Source organism: Frankliniella occidentalis, unplaced genomic scaffold (genome assembly GCF_000697945.3).
Source record: "Frankliniella occidentalis isolate FOCC.00 unplaced genomic scaffold, Focc_3.1 Scaffold102, whole genome shotgun sequence".
In the NCBI taxonomy this organism is placed as follows: Eukaryota; Metazoa; Arthropoda; class Insecta; order Thysanoptera; family Thripidae; genus Frankliniella; species Frankliniella occidentalis.
In genome coordinates, this window is record NW_026267231.1 from 373,139 (window position 1) to 380,248 (window position 7,110).

Below are 7,110 nucleotides of genomic sequence, written 5' to 3' on the forward strand. Positions count from 1 at the left end.
CCTCCCTCCAGTCCCCGCAAGGCGACGCCGTCCCCCTCCGCTCCGCGCAGGACGGGGAGACACAATAAGGGGGACGAACGTACCCCAACACGCGGTACAAACGAACACCGTAAAGGGGACAGTAGTTCCCGTAAGGAGGGCAGGCCGGATCGAGCAAAGAGGATGAAAGTCCCCCTCTGGACAGGACAGTTGCGGAGCTTAAGCGAGTAGGAAAACCGTTCTTAGCAGTATTTCTCGGCCATCTTGATTAACAGGACAACTGTACCCCTTGGCGTTTACAGTGTGCCGCGCCCGGGGGGCGGTTTCTCCCTCCCTCCCGCCTGCCTGCCTGCCCCGTCTGCTGGAACAAGAGCCGGAGGAAGCGAATTATCTGGGGAGCGCTGAGCAAAGTTCGAAACGCACAGAGCGCGCAGCGGCAGCAGTGGGGCAGATGGTGATGGCGTTTGAGCAAAGGGGCCCTCGACGCCGAACCAAAAAATTGGCAAACATTTTTATGCAACATGGGAGAGGTTTTGAATCGGGGGGCGCGCAGCAGAGGGTCGGTGGTGAGGCCTGGAGGCGCGCCTCGCATCCCATCTGCATGGAGCCTGCAGGAAACTGTGTAAACAGGCTGGATTCAAGAGATAGCGACCTTATTTCCACCTACCGCCTTTCCGTCGTATCCCTCTAGTACTCCTGCAGCCACCCGTTGCCCGCGCGAAAATTCTCCTCATATTTCCTTTCATCACGTTCCTCGTTATCGGGTGGCTTGCCGCGTCCGACCATATCGATTTACGTCGATCTGTGACTAATATACGGCCGTGATGTCAATGGTAATTGAAAGCAAACCCACACTCGTGCCGCATTCTCTGTAATTGGTGGTTGGGCATGCGGGTGGTCCGGCGGGGGTGCAGGACGTGAAGTGAGAGAGGGAGGGGGTGGGGGGGCGGTGAGGCACCCTAGCGCGGTGGGGCCGGTAGGGCAAGAAGGGGGACGCATTCGCTAGCAAATGGTGCGGAACGGCGCGGGGGCGGCTCAAGGGGCGGCGGCCCGCTTCTGGGGCCCAAAGGGGACGGCGCGGGTCTCCCCAGCAAACCCCCCGCCCCCCACCCCCCATCTCAGTTTGGGTGTATCTGACATGACGGGACGCGGCAGTCTTTTGATCGAACCGCAAAGGGGAAACGGACCACGCCCTACAGCATGGGGGATGATGTATAACCCCCCTCCCCCCTCCATATTCCTGTCCCCCGTCTCTCGCCCTGTGAAACGCAGCCGCCGTTTTCGGTAGGTCAGACATTTCGTCATGCTTGTCAAACCTTGTGCAGCTAAATTTAACTGACGGCAGCGCGCAGGAACTCAAGCGTAATTTGAGAAAATGTGGGACATTTAGGTAAATCCTTTCGTTCAAACTTGTTTTCCGCTGCCTCTGTGGGCGATACGGTGAGAATTTGTTCAGTGGCTGTGTAGTGTCGTCGTGATGGGCGATCGGTGTCCGGCGTTAATGCATCGTTATCGAATTGGATCACTGCCTGCTCCTCTGCACTTAGGGGCGACTGGCGCTGCGCCGACTGGTGGCGCCCCCCTCGTGGGCGCATCTGGAAGCTCTCGAGTCCTGCTCGCTGCCGGCGCCAAGGAGGTTCGGCTTATCAATGCGCGAGAAAATTTAAATTGAACTTACTTCAAGACCACCTCTTTGTACCTAACGATTTTGCAATAAATCATAGTTCAAAACCGACTCACGCAGAAGCTGTCACGTCTAGGCTAAAGAACATATAAGACTTCTTCAGAGTAAATGGGAGAGCACAGAAAGAGAAAGAGGTGTCAGTTATCAGCCCATTCCACGCCTTTGCTGATAACAGTATCTATATATATATATCTCTCTCTCTCACTCGCTGTGTCTCTCCTTGCCCATTGCCGGTGCAACTCCCATGCGACTGCTGTTCATTGGACTCACGGGATGAGAAAGGAAAGAAAAAACCAACTCAAGGAGTAGAGAAAAAACAGAAGGCATGGATCGAGGAAGTCTGCATTGGTATGCAACACACTGGGCTCCGTCCAATCCTATGCCTTACAATGAGACGGCGGGCTTCGGACTGCTGGTGTAGCTCTGCTCAAGCCTTACCACGATCCCTTTGCTATGGGACTCGACATCTTCGGTACCCTTGGCCTGCCGGATGACATTTAAATTTTTGTCGTCAATATTTACTAGCCTTTAAATACCTAAATGTTATTTTCTGCTGCGCAAATATCTACAAATTGGCGAAAGGAAATAATTTTCCACAGATAATGTCGGTGTTGTTAATACCCCCCCCCCCCCTTTCACCACCCTAGCCTAGAGCTTCCTCCGCTACCCCTTCCCCTCCTCTCACAGGCCGTGGTTCGCCCGCGTCCCCGCTGCCACCCACCGCTGCACCCTGCGCCCGCCCGCACACTCCGGAGCACACCACCCACCCACGCGTCCGGGTATGACGCGGGGGAGGAGGAGGAAATGACGGCAATGAGAGTGAGAGAGAGAGGTGGTCGTCGTGCCGTTTCAGCCGCAGGCCAAGCGGGCGCCATGCTCTGTATTGATTACATTTCATCGAGGTGGGGGCTGTCCCGGGGCTGCGCGGCTGAGGCGCGGCGCAGGAGCGCGGCAGGGGCGGTGGCGGGGGCATGGTCGGGGGGTGGCGGTGGTGGGGCGTGGGGCGGCGCGGCGCGGCACGCCCGTCCCCCCCCCTTACCTCCCTGGGGCTGCTGCTGCGGCAGCTACTGGACTGGAGGGTAGAGTCCATTCCCTATATTCTGGCAGAGCGGCGAGCAAAGGCTTTCGAGACAATGCCATTCAGTCATTGTGTAACCCATCAGCAGCGCGTGTTCCGGTACATTATAAGGGTTGACCTGCCGATGTAGAGTGTCCACCCGTCCCTCCGACCTGCGTGGGGCTCCTCTCTCCAAGACAATGCTCACGCCCAGGCTCGGCTCGGAGAGGTGGCGACTCTAACTTTCGGGTATCGTCCCTTCGACCACGGTGTTTATGAGCCTAACAAAGACGACCGGAAAGCAAAGCCTAGCCGCTCTGCCAGAATATAGGGAATGGACTCTAGCATCGTGTTTGCTCAGCCAACATAACAAACTTAGACAAGAGGGAAACGGACGAGCAGGAGCCTCTGCCTATTTTTCAAGGACGTGAAATAATGCAGTTGCGGACGAAGACAGAAAAATTATAAAAAGGAATTTTTTCTATTGAAATTTTCAACTAAAATTATAAAAGCAATTCGTATCTCAGAATAAAATATTTTGGTGGGACCTACGGCGTTGACGAAGTGCGAATCATCGGCGGAGTTGTTTATAGGTTTCTTAACAACAGTTCGTTCTTTTTATTTGTCATCTAAGTTCTTCCCCCAGCGCGCCAAAAGGTGGTCCTCTCCACGTGATGGTGGTCATGCAACGCCTCCGTGTGTCCGCCTGTCTCGCCCGCGCGGTTTTCTTGAATGCCGAAAGAGTACGGTCATAAAAGCCTCGACGAGTGTTTTCATTCCCATCGGGAGAGTGACACGTCGTTCGGAAATCCGTCGACAGCCACCGGCGTTCCGCTTATGCGCGTTAGGCAGGAGGAGAAGAACACGTGAAAGATTTTTGCATCGGCGGGAGGCGGTGCAACGCCGGAGGTCGCCGGGGCGAAATAGTGGGAATAAATGTCTCGTAAAATTTCCCTTCTCCATTGTAGCCGAAGCCATATGAACCCGATATCGGTGACGTGATCGGTTTGTAAGCGACGTGTGAGCCACGGCGTGTGAAATAGACGTCTGCAAATATATTCATGTTTGAACCTGGTTTTTTGGTAACAGATTTTGACGTTCTGCGCAACTTTTTTCTCCTTTTTTTTCGGTTTGAATTTGTTGAGACCGCATCCTTGCAGTGCAGGGCGACCCCGCCATGCACTCCGCTCTCGGCCGGACAGCAACAAAACGACATAAAAACAAGATTGTCGCCTCTCCAGCCTTGCCAACTTCTCCGCCAACCGGAACGGATAAACTGGCATCTTTATCCTCTCCGGCGGCGGCAGGAGCGGCAGTGGCGGCGAGCGATGCAAGCGTCCAGCGCGTTTTATAGAAATGCGAACCAGCTGCAACCTATGCCTCCTCCACCCTTCTGGAATCTTTTTCGCTTCTTTAGCCGGGCGACGCCTCTGTCCGTGCGTCTGCCCGCCCTTCTGTCGCTGCACATTGTGCCGGAGCCCAGCAGCGCCCGACCGGGCGACCCGGGCCAACTTTCACTGGCGATGCTGCATCGCATCCCCTTCCTTGCTCTGTCACTTTGCCTCGCTTTTGTTACAATTTATTTCAGGTGGGCTCCGTGTGGAACAATCCCGTCTTTTCTTCGCCACGCCGCCGCCCTTCCTCCGGGGTGTGCAGGGTTGCTATCATCCGGGCTCGTCTGCCAGAGCTCCGGGTATTTACAATAATAGAAAACTCTCTCTCTCTCTCTCTCTCTCTCTCTCTCTCTCTCTCTCTCTCTCTCTCTCTGCTGTGCCGCACCATCCACCCTCCCTGCTTGTCTCTTTGGCGCGACTTCGGGACGTGTCAACAAAATAAACCTGGAATAAAACCGGCGAGCCGACGACCACCCGGCTCGCTAACAAATATGAGTAGACATTATGAAAGGGGTAGAAAAAGAGAAAAAACAGTTAAGGTAGAAAAAATTAACGAGACCACCTCAAACTGCATTGATGAAGTTTAGCTCTTGTGGGTAGGAAGTAAATAGATACAATTTTACAGAGATAGATACCTCTAATGTTAAACTTAAATTTTGTAGAATTTTGCATATTGGGTTAACCAATTAATGTCTTCATCGAAAAGAAAGAATTCAACAGTTAAAGTCTTAACAGTGAGCCCCCTCTCCACCTAGAACGCTGGGGATTGTTTGCAAAAGTTCGCCATCTTGGTGCAGGACCAATGAGCGTTTCGCACGGGAGGCATCTTCGCCATTCCGTGACGCACAAAAGAATTGCACGCCGACACGATACGGTGCTAGGGGGCCCCGGCGAGGCATTTGTGCTGGAGTAGTGGGGAGTCGACGGGCTCTACAACTCTGCAAATAATATTTTCTATGGCTTATTTAGCCGAATAAGTACTCGCAAATGTCAGAATTTGAGTATTACAGCCTTAAATGTGTCGTCAAAAATATTTTTAAACAGGGGGCATTGCGCAATTTCTTCTATGGGCAGAAAGAGTTGTTGCGTGACTTTTGTAAATTTCATGCACCTCAGTATCCCTAAAATTAATTATTAACTCTTACAAGGGTTCATGTGTGAATGTCTTGCAAGCAGCTTGGAGCATCAGAACTCAAAACTCTTCAGAGGCATCAGAGTCGCTATCTGTGGAGGAGATGCAGAACTATGGTTTCTGACCTTTGTGTCTGTGTTGGTAACTGTTCGTTGGTGTGAGTCAAGAAAAAAAAGGCTGAAAAAAAGAGAAATGTGAATAGAGTGAGAGAGCCGGGGTGGGTTGGGGGAACCAATGCATTGTTGACAGGATGCGATCAGCTGGCGTGACATAGAGGGCTCTGGGGTCTGGCTTGATTATGCACAACTCCCTCCCACCAGCCTGCATCCCCTCCCGCCACGCCCCGCAGATAATACCTTATCCCATTCGTATTCCCCCGCCTTGGGACCTCCCCCCACTGCCGGCGCGAATCCAACAAAGTTGGACACGAATTCGGACGAGTCGGTCTGTTTATAAGAGGGCTGCTCGCGGTTAGAATATTACAACAAATTAAACGGTCCCAATTAAGAAGAAAATGAGTATTCTAACTAACACGTGATTAAGTTTAAAGGCAAAGTCACACAAGAAAAGCGGGCTTGTCATTGCATGTACTTCTCAATCCAATATTGCCCGGTTTTCCTTGCAATGTCGAGGGCAGCTTATCGCAAAAATGACTGACTAATTTACTAACCTCACTGTCATCGACAATGCGATGATCACTACAAAAATTGAGCCATAACCCCAAAAAATTTGATAAAAGTATCAAATTATTTTGATAAAATCATCACAAAAAATAAAGAATAACTTGATATTACAGTTTTTGTAATGATTTTGCAATGTTATCGCATCCTGGATGCGAAGTTATGGCAAATTTTTGTAGTGATCATCGCATTGTCGATGACAGTGTAAGCCCTAAGCCCCCTACCAAAAATATGCTCTTGCGTGTGTGTGAGTGAGACCAAGTGAGAGCATGTGCGAGGGAGTGAGATAAACTGGCGGCCGATCTGTATGTGATGATCAATCGTCTGGGGCATAGGGAGAAATAAACGACGTGGACAAAGACGGCGATAACAACCAAAGAAGAAGTGGGTGAAAGGCAAAACACACACACAAATACACATACACACACACAAACACACACCGGCACCAACACCGACCTACCCGAACCGCAAAACAGTTAAACGCGCACACCGCCCATAAACGGCTGGCATAAAAGTAGAAATGACTACCGTTTTATGAACTAGGAATCACTTACTCGCTTGAGGCGTCGAGGGCCAAGGTTATAGGGGTGTTGTGGTGTCTGCCGCGATGGCCCCTAGCTGTTTACTCGGTCAAGGCCACAAGCTTTTGTGTAATAATCTTGGAAAAGAGCACCAGAACAGAGTGACCGCAACGCGTGAACGCGTGTGCTGTCGTTTTGGAGTGTGTCTTTTCCTTGCGTCGTTTTTGTCTTGTGACGCGAGGGTCGGTGACCTTCCTGCCTCTGTGCTCCTCCCTGCACATGTGCACTGTGGCCTTGACTGCATCCGGGTGAGGATGATGCTCCTGGCGCAAGCCATCCCACCCGCACCTTGTATGTTGCGTATGCATGCCAAAAGCACAACGTTTTAACAATTTTTAAAACAAAAATACGACTCAACTTTTACAGAAAAAAATTAGAACAAAATAACATAAAACATCTCGCGATGTTTGAATTAACTTTTTCCCTTCATGTATGTTCCATACCAAAAGTATTGCCAAAAAAGTTTTGCTTTAAATTGAATGTTGATGTTTTCTTTAATGTGGATGTTGAATCGAAAGAGCACGCCGGCAACATGGCCCCCTCTCCTGCGGCTCCTTGGGGACCCGTCTATACTTTCTCTCTCATCTTCCCTCTCTCTTCTCC

General features: G+C 51.3%; 1 protein-coding gene across 7 annotated transcripts in view; it reads left to right on the forward strand.

The window, feature by feature from the left end:
* LOC113202757 (uncharacterized) overlaps positions 1–7,110 on the forward strand; it is a 173,852-nt gene that overhangs the window by 115,751 nt on the left and 50,991 nt on the right. The gene's annotated exons all lie outside the window — the stretch shown is intronic.